Genomic DNA, 11,962 nt, shown 5'->3' with positions numbered 1-11,962 from the left:
GACCATCATGATGATAGTATGACAACGAATGCATGACTACTGTATGCCGGCTATGTTGTGAAGACGACTGCTTGACGAGAATTGGACGATGAAGCTGGAATAACGACGCAATTAAGACTGAATCACAACCACAAGCTCACGCCTAATGGCCTAAGCTATTAGTGAACTTTGTTCGCAGAGTTCATTCCATCTCTCGTTCGCAGAGTCGGCGTGAATGGTGTGACGACGTTCGTATGAGAAAAGCGAGATGAGGAAGCAGGACTGACGACAATCAAACGACCCGATGGCATCACGACGACAGTATGACAATGATCATCATCCTCATCATCAGCCTATATTTATGTCCTCTGCAGGGCGAAGGCCCTCTCCCTGCGATCTCCAATTACCTGTGGTGTTGGGCTGCTGAGCACGAGGGTCGCGGGATTGAATCTCGGCCACGGCGGCCGCATTTCGATGGGGGCGAAATGCGAAAACACCCGTGTACTTAGATTTTGGTGCACGTTAAAGAAACCCCAGGTGGATCAAAATTTCGGAGTCGCCCACTATGGCGTGCCTCATAATCAGATCGTGGTTTTTGGACGTAAAAACCGTAAATTTTTTTTATCTCCAATTACCCCTGTCTTGCGCTAGCTTGATTCCAACATGCGCCTGCATTTTTCCTAACTTCATCACCCCACCTAGTTTTCTGCTATCCTCGACTGCGCTTCCCTTCTCTTGGTATCCATTCTGTAACTCTTATGATGCACCGGTTGTCTATCCACAATAATAGACAATGGCAAGGTGGAGAATCGTGGTGACCGGCATGATGGCGATGCGTTACGACTGTGGCATGAAGAGAATCTGATGACCAAGCTGGTTGACGACGATTTACCTACAAAATGGCATGACAATGAATTCATGACGAAGGTGAAATAATTGTGATGCAGCGACCACATCCCAACTACGAGCACACACCTAGTGGCCCAAGCTATATTAGACAACTTGCTTCACTGAGTCGGCGTAAAGGCGGGATGGTGACGGCATGACGCAAGCCAAATGTAAAATTCATCGTAAGGATCGTAGCAGCGCAAACAAGACACGGACAAAAAGAAGAAAATCGACAACACGGCGCTGACTCTCAATGGATATTTTATTGAAGGATCGTCTAACAGAGATACCAAATTCAAAGAACCATGACATGCGCAAGACACAGTGATACATCGAGGCCGTGGTGACAAACTAGGCATAATCAAGAGTTGCAGAAGTAATGAAATTCCTTGTCATGAAGAGCGATTGATGGTTCACTGATACATGCCTTCCCCTAATCGTTATATTGTATGCCTCAGCGATTTCTCTTTTGAATTGGTTAGTGTGCTCAAAGATGATAGAAGCCTTGTCAAAAGGGAGGCGACACCCGCAGGACTTGCAATGCTCCGGAAGATGAAGTGGCGCAACCCCCTGAAGAAACCGCTCATGATCCCTAAGTCGAACGCTTACACATCGTTTCGTTTGGCTCATGTACTCAGTACCACAAGATAACGGTATGGAATACACAACGTGCTTAACACATGTGATGTAGCCTTTCATATGTTTGACAGTGCATTTTCCTTTTGCCTGCTTGTCCTTGAGCATATTGTCAATAAATGTCAAAGTTAGAACCACAACAATATGTCCTTGATGCTGATCCTCAGAATAAACTTCGAAAGGCTCTGAGGTGCCCGTCTATTTAAGTGCAATTTCCCGTTTGAAATTGTCATGATACATTCGTGCACTATTATGTCACGTTGAACTTGACCTTTTTTTCTGTAAAAATTTACACATTTTTCTACTGTCTCCCTTCGCTGTTTGTTTTACTGATGCTTTCGATGCAATATTTTTGAAATGCCACAACTTTTTTTCCCTGACTACCAGGCTCTAACAATCAAGGCCTCTGTTGTTTTGGTAATCCGAAATTATGTATTTTTACTTCGTAATAAATGTATTACGATTATTAATATTATTAGAGTTCTTAACAGAACCAGCGCCCTTTAATCCCTTTTCCTATTCAATCTTTTGAAGTAGTTTTTGAAGGACTACTTTTCCCGCTCATTCCCTTATCCCCAACTCTTTAGAATTACATTGAGATTAGAGGAACAATGCCTGCTTTTTTTTCAGATAACCTGGCAAACCGGATTGGCCACATCTACCTACGTCTGTTAGTTATTTTCTGCTTCCTATCTCCACTCCTCGATAAAAACCAAAACAAGCACTCCCTTTTTCACATTTTCTCTCATCACTCTAAACTTGCTTTTATACCCTCCCGCAGTCATTTCTGTCCGTCTCCAACCTCTGTCTTTTCTTTCTTTTTTGAAGTATCGACGCCACAGCACATTCCAGCCTATTATCTTTCTCTCCCATGGAGAGTCGTGCAGAGTCTTCCTTTGAACATCTGCTTATTGCCATTCGTGATCTGTCGCTGTGCTCGCTTGTTCTGCACGACTGCTCCTGTTCTGCTTAAGTGCCTGGCATTAGTCATGCTCTTATATTTAAATATTTGTGACAATTATTAGGTTATGACATTTTATTCCCCGCTGCAAGCATTTGGCTACGCTAATTTTCATCTCAACAAGAGTATAAAAATCGTTGCCTCCACGGTGTTGCGAGCACATCACCTCTTCGTCGCATCAAGAAGGTATGAATAACACTTTGCAAAACTTTATTGATGTTTAGATAGGCACCTGCTACTAGTTTCCTATTAGTGCTACTTCCACAATTACGGCTATGAGCAGAAAGTGCACTTTGTGTACGTTTTTTTTCTTTCATCTTATGCGAACAGTCGCCCTGCGTGAAAGTACCTGATGAAGTGTTTTGTGGGTGTCACTGGCTTATGTCACTTAAAAACATTGCTAAATAGCTTTCAATACCATACCAAGATTACCACTAAACTTCCTGTCATTACACTGTCCGTATCAGTTTCAGCTGATTGGCATGACACGCCTACGGACTTCACTATGATTTGCCTTGTACATCGTCTTTCTTCAAGTGTTGTCTCACACGATACATTAATGTAGTTTGGTGGCCACCATTGCCATGAGTGGCGAGGGCTAACACTCCCCAAGGTCATATCTAGCCCACCAATATCCAAGAAATTGGAACGAAGGATAACCGCTGCCTTAGATAAATTATTAGTAGAGTCCCGCACGCGCAATGCTGAAAATCTGCGTTCGCTTTCCGCCGGCAGCATGTTGTCTTTTAGTCCACTTTAATTTCCATGTTTCTTTATTATATTTCGATTTAAAATAGGGGAACCATATGAATGAATTAATAAACTTTTATTTCCTTTTTTAAAAAAGGGAGGGACCGGGGGAGAGAGGGAGGTCTTTGTACTCCAGTCTCAGCACCTTATGTGGCCAGACCAGTCGTGGTAGGCCTCCGCTACCTCCTCAGCCCACCTCAGGGACTCGGTCCTGTAGGGTGGAATTGGAGCTGCGCAGGGCAGTCTCCCACAGCTCATCGCTACTAAATAATAGTTTCAGGGTGCGAGGGGGGTGAGGGGATATTTGATGGGGCATTCCAATGATATGGGAGAGATCTGCGTCTGGACAGGGCAGCAAGCGACACTTGGGTGTTGGGTATGTGACGGGAAAGAATAAGTGCTAAGTGCGTAGGGTAAGAAAATTGCGAGTTAGTAGTTGGCGCCACAATATTTCTCTGTTGCGCGTGCTCGGCACAGAGAGAGGTGGGACACGGTACGCGTTGGTGTTTGTAGTGTGTGCAAATTTCATGGAATGTGATGGGTGTGTCTTAAACTTGCAATAAAGCCATGAACTTGAGAAAATTCAGAACTGAGGAGCAAGGTTTGTCCTTAGTCGGTACTCGAGAACTGACAGCTGTGCCAATATGAAAAATGAACTGGGGTTGGAAATTCTTTCCTCTCGACGACGAAAATTACCCCCGTTTGGTGTGTGGCGGCACCACGGACTCGGGCATGAGGGTTGGCCCCTCCCGCGTTTAACCGTACGTGGCTTAGCCATGTCCGGGGAAAAGGGGATCCTGGTGGTTGAGCCGAAGCCGGGTGTTTGGACCTTCATGGCCCCTCGGCGGAGGCAACACACCTCTTTGGCCTCCGCTTCACGTAGACGGCACCCCCAGACTGAACCACCCGGGGGAAATCGGTAGTTGCCTTTTCCTGTCTCTCTCTCCAACCTTCGTCTTCTCTCTCAATTTCCTGTCTTCTTCTCTCTTCCATTTATTTCCAACATCTTGGCTGCAAGGGTTAACCTTGTGTGCTATGATCTACCTTGATTATACATATGTGGTTATAGTAACAATGTACAGTTCGCACGGCAGGGCTTCCTTCATAACAATCTCTGCCGTGTCCCCTCGTTGGGCTCCGTGGTGGGTGACTGGCATTGATACCGAACAAACAACTCATTCCATGGGACCCTCGAAACCCTTCTCACCTGATCGTTCCCCGAAAAACGGGGCCGCACCGATGCAACCTTTGAATTCTTTCTGAAGAAACAAGACACATTCCCTAAGTATCATGTGATTCAATGTGAAAACGCTGATAAAAAAGCGACAAACATTTCACCCTTCTTGGTGTCAAAATGTCTCATGGAGGTAATTGGAAGTGGCTAGAAAGCCACCAAGATGGCAAGCGGGGACCTTCTGATTGAAGTAAAAGACAACATGCAGTGCGCGAGAAAATAACAAACCTGGTGGAATTTGGCGATTAAAACCATATCTGTTAGTACACACCGAACAATGAACACCCGTCAAGGGTGTGGTTTCAGACGACGACCTCATGGATTTGACTGATGAACTCCTGAATGGATGGAAAGAATAAAATGTTATAAATGTACAAACGCATAAAAATCAGGCGCGGATAACAAAGAACTACCAACCAACACATAGTACTTACTTTTGCTCTAGCACACTCCCGGATCCGATAGAAACAGGCTACCTCAAACTGCGTGTAAGACCTTACATTCACGACGCTGCTACAAGTGTCAGAGGTTTGGCCATGCCTCTCAAAGCTGCCGAGGACGACTAACTTGTGCGAAATGTGCTACAAAAGATCACTCTGCTGATGAATGTACTGCTGAGGCCCATTGCGCGAACTGCGATGGTAGCCACCCTGCATATTCCAGATCTTGCGTAGCCTGGAAGAAAGAAACGGAGATCATTACTATCAAAGTGAAAGAGAATATCAATTTCCGGGGAGCACGACAGCGTCTTTCACCTGCATTTTCTATGAAAACTTCTTTTGCCGAAGTGGTGCAACAGGGGGCAGCACCACGACGGACCCCGGCGGTCGCCCAAGGCACGCGCAGCGTATTGAGGCGACTGCCACCCGCCCCCATGGTGGGAGCAGCTGAGACCTGCCCTGCCCCCCTCGAAATCGGCCACACAAGATGGCCTCTACTAGCGCTGGCAGCAGCCATCGCAGCTCAGAGGCTAAGGAGGATCCATCGGCCTCCGGGATGGTGAGGCCACAGCCTTCGTCCCTCGAGGCGAAGGCTACACGACGTACACATCACTCGTTAGAGCGAGTGTCCAGCGCTTCACAAGAAGCTATGGACACTACCCCAAGCAAGGTGGTGTAACCAGCACCTAAAGAGCGGCCAAATTCTTTGGACCGCTCTAGAGAAGACAAAACCAAAATTACAGGGCCGCAAACGGCTCTGTAGGCTAAAACACGTTTTTTTTTTCATACACACAGCACCAATTTAACCTCATTATGGACACACAAATTATGCAATGGAACGTCAGAGGCCTTCTTAGGAACCGCGACGATATCCAAGAACTTCTTTACCAACACAATCCAAAAGTGCAGTGTGTACAGGAAACCCATCTTAAACCCAAACACACTAACTTTCTTCGTCATTTTGTTATTTTCCGTAAAGATCGTGATGATGCCATCGCATCATCTGGTGGTGTAGCCATTATACTCCACAAAGGTATAGCGTGTTAACATCTACAACTTCAAACGCCCCTACAGGCAGTGGCCGTTCGAGCTGTGCTTCTAAAGAAGCTTATTACCATCTGCTCTTTGTACATACCCCCGCATTATCAGCTCCATAAACAAGAATTCCAAACATTAATAGATCAGCTACCTGAATCGTATCTTGCGCTTGGAGATATAAATGCACACAGTAACCTATGGGGCGACTCACGCTGCGATGCGAGAGGTTGCTTGATTGAACAGTTGCTTTTTTTCTTCAGGTGCATGTCTTTTGAATGGGAAAGAGCCCACGTATTATAATCTGGCAAACAAAACATACTCCTCAATAGACCTTAGTATTACATCTCCTACTCTTCAACCTTACTTTAAATGGAAAGTTATTAAAAATCCTTACGGGAGTGACCATTTCCCGGTAGTTCTATGCGCACCAATGTCTAATGAATGTCCTCCAGAATTCCCTCGCTGGAAAACTGACTCACCTGACTGGGAAATGTTCAAAATCTTGCTTGTTTATCCTGGGACGGCATGTGTGCTTTAAGCATAGACGCTGCGGTTAAATATTTTACGGTTTTTCTCCTTGACACCTCCTCCAAATGTATCCCTGTAACAAGTGGATTGTCCACAAAACGCTGTGTTCCGTGGTGGAACAATTAGTGTCGAATCGCGCGTAAGAAGCAGAACAAGGCATGGGGTTTACTTCGGGATTCTCCGACGGCAGAAAATCTAGTTAATTTCAAGCAGGTCAAATCCCAGGGTCGGAGAACGCGGCGACAAGCTAGAAGAGAGAGTTGGAGAAAGTATGTATCGGACATTAACTCTTGCACTGATGAAGCAAGGGTCTGGAATAGAGTGAAGAGAATAAAGGGTCGGCAGCCTTACTCGCTGCCTTTGGTAACTCCGGGCGACAGCATGGAAGATCAGGCGAACTTTCTTGGCGACATTTCGAACAGATATCCACCTCGTCGCACTACTCTGAAACATTCCAAAGGTACAAAAGGCAAATTGAAGGACAACCATTAGAACGGAAAGGCACAAGATGCGAAACATACAATAGACTTTTTTGCATGGCAGAGCTTCAGGCAGCACTTAACAGCTGCAACAGATCTGCCCCAGGTTCTGACCGCGTCCTATATGAAATGCTAAAACACTTGCCGTGTGGAACACAAAAAACACTTCTTTGTCTCTACAATTCTATATGGTCTTCCGGCCGAATTCCCTCTGCTTGGAAAGAGGCCATCGTAATTCCCATTTTGAAACAGGGTAAGGACCCTTCTTTGGCTAACAGTTATAGGCCTACAGCCTTGACGAGCTGCTTATGCAAACTTTTTGAGAAGATGGAAAACAGGCGCCTGGTACACTATCTAGAAATAAACAAGAAATTACACCCATATCAATGTTGTTTCAGAGAGGCCAGTTCGACGACCGATCAGCTCGTGCGCATAGAAACGTACATCAGGGATGCCTTTGTCCACAAACAGCTTGTATTATCACTCTTTCTTGACATGGAGAAGGCGTATGATATTACGTTGCGCTTCGGGATCCTTCGGGATCTTTCTGCAATGGGCATTCGCGGTAACTTGCTGAGAATGATTGAAGGTTATCTCTCTGACAGGACATTTTGTGTTAGAGTTGGCAACGTGCAGTCTCGACCATTCATACAGGAGACCGGTGTACCGCAGGATGGAGTACTGAGCTGTACGCTATTATTGCGATAGCAATTATATGGACACTTCAACCGGATTTCTGCCGTCGGCGTCGCCGTCGTCGTCACCGTCGTCGTCGCCATCGCCGTCAGGTTCCTTATAGATAAAATCTTCACCGCGCGCCGTATACCCGAGCGGAAGCGTGCGGGGACGTGCGCTATCACGGAGAGCGAACGGACTCATCTCCCACGCGCAAGCAAGGAAGCAGGAAGCCAGCGCCGGAGGGACCGGGGGGGGGGGGGCGGACTCTGCCAACAACTGCGCTCGTCGCTCGTCCGCACCGTCTCTTATCTCCACACGGCTCTGACCTTCATGCGCCGTGCATTCGCCGCTCAGTTTCCGTTGAAGCGATAGACCGCACGTACCTTCGCCCGCGGCGGCGTATGCTTGCTGCCAGCGTTTTGACAGTCGTTGTCTGCAGTCATTCAGTGTGATCTATTCGTGTTTGTTTGTGCGCGCTCACACCACGCTTGTTCATTCAGTTAGTAATAGTCGGGCCACATTTTCCAACGCACGCTACACATGCAATGCTGCCCGGATCGGCAGTGCAGCGCTACAGGTGTGTCCCTTCGCACGCGCTGCCCACGGGAACCGCTTCTCATCAACACCACCGTTTCACACGCGCTTTCTCGTGGTCCTCGAGTCTCTCTTCATGTCGGTCTACTTAGGCCGCAGCACACCTGCTTACTTAATCAGCTCATGTTTACTACAATTGATTCATATTGCTACCAAAGCCGCTCACCTTACTTCGCATGACACTGCTGTGTTGCTATCGCATTCATTGCTTCGCCCTTACGGCGAAACTGTGACATTTTTTTATTGTTAAGATGAACTCCCTACACACCATATTACCTCGCACACTCTTTTACTCCGTCTATGTGGACGATGTACAGATAGGGTTCAGGTCGTGTAATCTTAGTATTTGCGAGAAGCAACTACAGCTTGGCTTGAATAGATTCTCAAAGTGGGCGGACGAGAACGGTGTTAGACTGAACCCTCAAAAAAGCACATGTGTCCTGTTCTCAAACAAGAGAGGTGTAGTACCAGAACCACATATTAACCTTAATGGAGAAAGAGTTACTGTCAGCCTTGAACACAAATTTTTAGGTGTTATCCTGGACACAAAACTTAACTTTATTCCTCACTTAAAATATCTTAAAAAGTGCCTGAAGACCATGAACCTCCTCAAGCTGCTCTCTCGAACTACCTGGGGCAGTGACAGGAAGTGTTTGCTTAGCCTGTATAAGAGTCTCGTACAATCACGCCTCGACTACGGAGCCGTGGTGTACCATTCCGCAACTCAGAGTGCGCTAAAGATGCTCGACCCAGTCCACAACCTCGGTATAAGACTCGCAACAGGTGCCTTTAGAACGAGCCCTGTTGAAAGTCTGTACGTCGAGTCCAACGAATGGTCCTTACATCTACGCAGAACATTATTAAGTTTTTCATACTACACTAAGGTAAAATCAGACACCGAGCATCCATGTCATTCCATCGTTAGCGACCTGTCCGCTGCGAGACTTCATAACCGCTCACTTATTAGAACTCCTTTGAGCCTGCGCTTGGAAGCAATGGCAGAAGAAACAGATATTCACCTCCCAGAAAATGTTCTAATGCCTCCCACTAGCCTACCACCGCCTTGGGAATGGCAGACCATAGAGTGCGATATCTCTTTTGTCAAAATAACGAAACATGTACCTGAGACACACATACAATCGCATTTCCTCGAACTCCAAGCGAAGTATTGCTGTTCCGAGATTTATACATATGTTTCCAAATCATCTGCTGGCGTTGCGTATGCAGCTCTTGGGCCATTTTTTTCCACCTCCCGTGCTCTAAATCCTAACACATCTATTTTCACGGCTGAAGCGTACGCGATGCTCTCAGCTGTAAAGCACATCAAACAAAGCAATCTAAATAAAACCATCATCTACACACATTCATTAAGCGTAGTAAGGGCCTTAATGAGTTTTCGAAAACATAAGAACCCCGTTTTTAATGAACTATACACAGAACTATGCTTAGGCTTAATGTACAACCAAAATATCGTCATATGTTGGGTACCTGGTCATAGGGGCATAAAAGTAATGTAGCTGCTGACGAAAATGCAGCGTCAGTCACTTTTAATGAAACGAATATAAATAAACCCATACCAGATACAGACCTTTAGCCCTTCTTACGCCATAAACTGAGAAAGTACTGGCAGGACCAATGGGATAATGCAGTAGTGAATAAGCTACACGTTATCAAACCAAAATTAGGGAACTGGATATCTGAAAGAACAGCAAGACATAAAGAGGTACTTCTTTGTAGATTAAGAATAAGACATGCTTACGCCACTCACTCCTACCTCTTGACAGGAAGCGAACCTCCGACATGTACCAAATGTGGCAACAGGCTTACAGTTATTCATGTTCTTATCCAATGCACTGAAATAGAGACAGAAAGGAAAAAGTACTTCCCCTCCGCTTATCTCCAACACATACCGTTACACCCAGCATTCTTTCTGAGCGACGAACCCCTTTTTACTTTTCAAACCCTACAAGACTTTTTAACTGAAACTGACACCTTAACTGTAATTTGGCCAGGCTTCTTGTAGCACGGCCCCCACCTGGAAGTCGTAGCTGCAAAGAAACCATTTTCTAGAGCACGTGCCTCCCAGCTCTTGCCATCAAGGCCTTTGCTGAGGCACTAGTCCTAGTCACTACATATTATTGCGATAGCAATTATATGGACACTTCAACCGGATTTCTGCCGTCGGCGTCGCCGTCGCCGTGAGGTTCCCCATAGATAAAATCTTCGCCGCGCGCCGTATGCCCGAGCGGAAGCGTGCGGGGACGCGCGCTATCACGGAGAGCGAACGCACTCAATCTCCCATGCGCAAGCAAGGAAGGGGGAAGCCAGCGCCGGAGGGAGCGGGGGGGGGGGGCGCACTTCTACTCTGCCAACAACCGCGCTCGTCGCTCGCTCGCACCGTCGCTTATCTCCACACTGCTGGGACCTTTATGCGCCGTGCATTCGCCGCTCAGTTTCCGTTGAAGCGATAGAACGCACGTACCTTCGCCCGTTGCTGCGGCGTATGCGCTTGCTGCCAGCGTTTTGACAGTCGTTGTCTGCAGTCATTCCGTGTGATCTATTCATGTTTGTTCGTGCGCGCTCACACCACGCTTGTTCAATCAGTTAGTAATAGTCGGGCCACATTTTCCAACGCACGCTACACATGCAATGCTGCCCGGGTCGGCAGTGCAGCGCTACAGGTGTGTCCCTTCGCACGCGCTGCCCACGGGAACCGCTTCTCATCAATACCACCGTTTCACACGCGCCTTCTCGTGGTCATCGAGTCTCTCTTCATGTCGGTCTACTTAGGCCGCAGCACACCTGCTTACTTAATCAGCTCCTGTTTACTACAATTAATTCATATTGCTACCAAAGCCGCTCACCTTACTTCGTATGACATTGCTGTGTTGCTATCGCATTCATTGCTTCGCCCTTAGGGCGAAACTGTGACATTTTTTTACTGATCATTCCTATGTCATGAAACATCTATTGTCATCGCAGACACGATCAATCACTGTCATTTTAATATGTGTATACTTGTATTTTACGCACTTTAGAACGAGTAAATTTCAGGCCCTCTTACAGCCACATCGCACCACATCTATATTTTAAACTTTTCAGCGAATGTTTTAGGCCTCTATAGAGCCGTGTTTTATATACTCCTCGCATTTAACTCGTTTATCATTGAGAAGCACGGATCATCGACTTGGCGCTCTTTGGCCACATCTGGCCCTTGCGCCAATAAACCCTACAAATCATCATCATCACGAAAATTACGACTAAAACTCCTATTTCAAATATTTTATGGTAAAACCGGCATTCGAAAGGAAAAATACTTACACAGGCCTTATTATGTATCTGCACGTACTGATCATTGTCTTAAGATTTTAGAATATCGCACCAGAACTAATATTTTCGCTAATTCATTTTTTGTTCGTTCCATTAGCGGATGGAATCACCTGCCAAGTCAGCAAGCGTGCTGTGTCAATGAAGATGTGTTTTTTTTTCGACATTGTAACCCCCCTCTTTAGCGCCTTCGGGCTAAGCGGGTTAATGATTGAATAAAAAAAAACGAATAAAAATTTGTGTGTTGTTGGGAGTCATTGGGTTCTACAGTAAGGCCCACATTTCCGCCCACTCGGTCCTTGAATCCTCGAGCAGTGGCATGAGCCATTTTGTTGCCTGGTAGTCCTTGATGTTCTGGAGTCCAGATGAGAGCGATGTAGTTTTTCGGCGGGTGAGCGACAAGCAGAGAGTGCGCGAGCTTGGTAATGTA

The 11,962-nt window shown here is 46.4% G+C and overlaps 1 protein-coding gene across 3 annotated transcripts in view; it reads left to right on the top strand.

The window, feature by feature from the left end:
- The first annotated feature begins 2,592 nt into the window (after positions 1-2,592).
- LOC119450890 (uncharacterized) overlaps positions 2,593-11,962 on the top strand; it is a 177,087-nt gene continuing 167,717 nt past the window's right edge. For all 3 annotated transcript variants that reach the window (XM_037714365.2, XM_037714364.2, XM_037714363.2), the window contains exon 1: positions 2,593-2,650. The gene's annotated coding sequence lies outside the window, so the exon portion shown is untranslated. The remainder of the gene's footprint in view (positions 2,651-11,962) is intronic.

Source organism: Dermacentor silvarum, chromosome 4 (assembly GCF_013339745.2).
Source record: "Dermacentor silvarum isolate Dsil-2018 chromosome 4, BIME_Dsil_1.4, whole genome shotgun sequence".
Taxonomy (NCBI): Eukaryota; Metazoa; Arthropoda; class Arachnida; order Ixodida; family Ixodidae; genus Dermacentor; species Dermacentor silvarum.
Note: the sequence above shows the minus strand (reverse complement) of the source record. Positions and strands in the feature narration are given on the sequence as shown.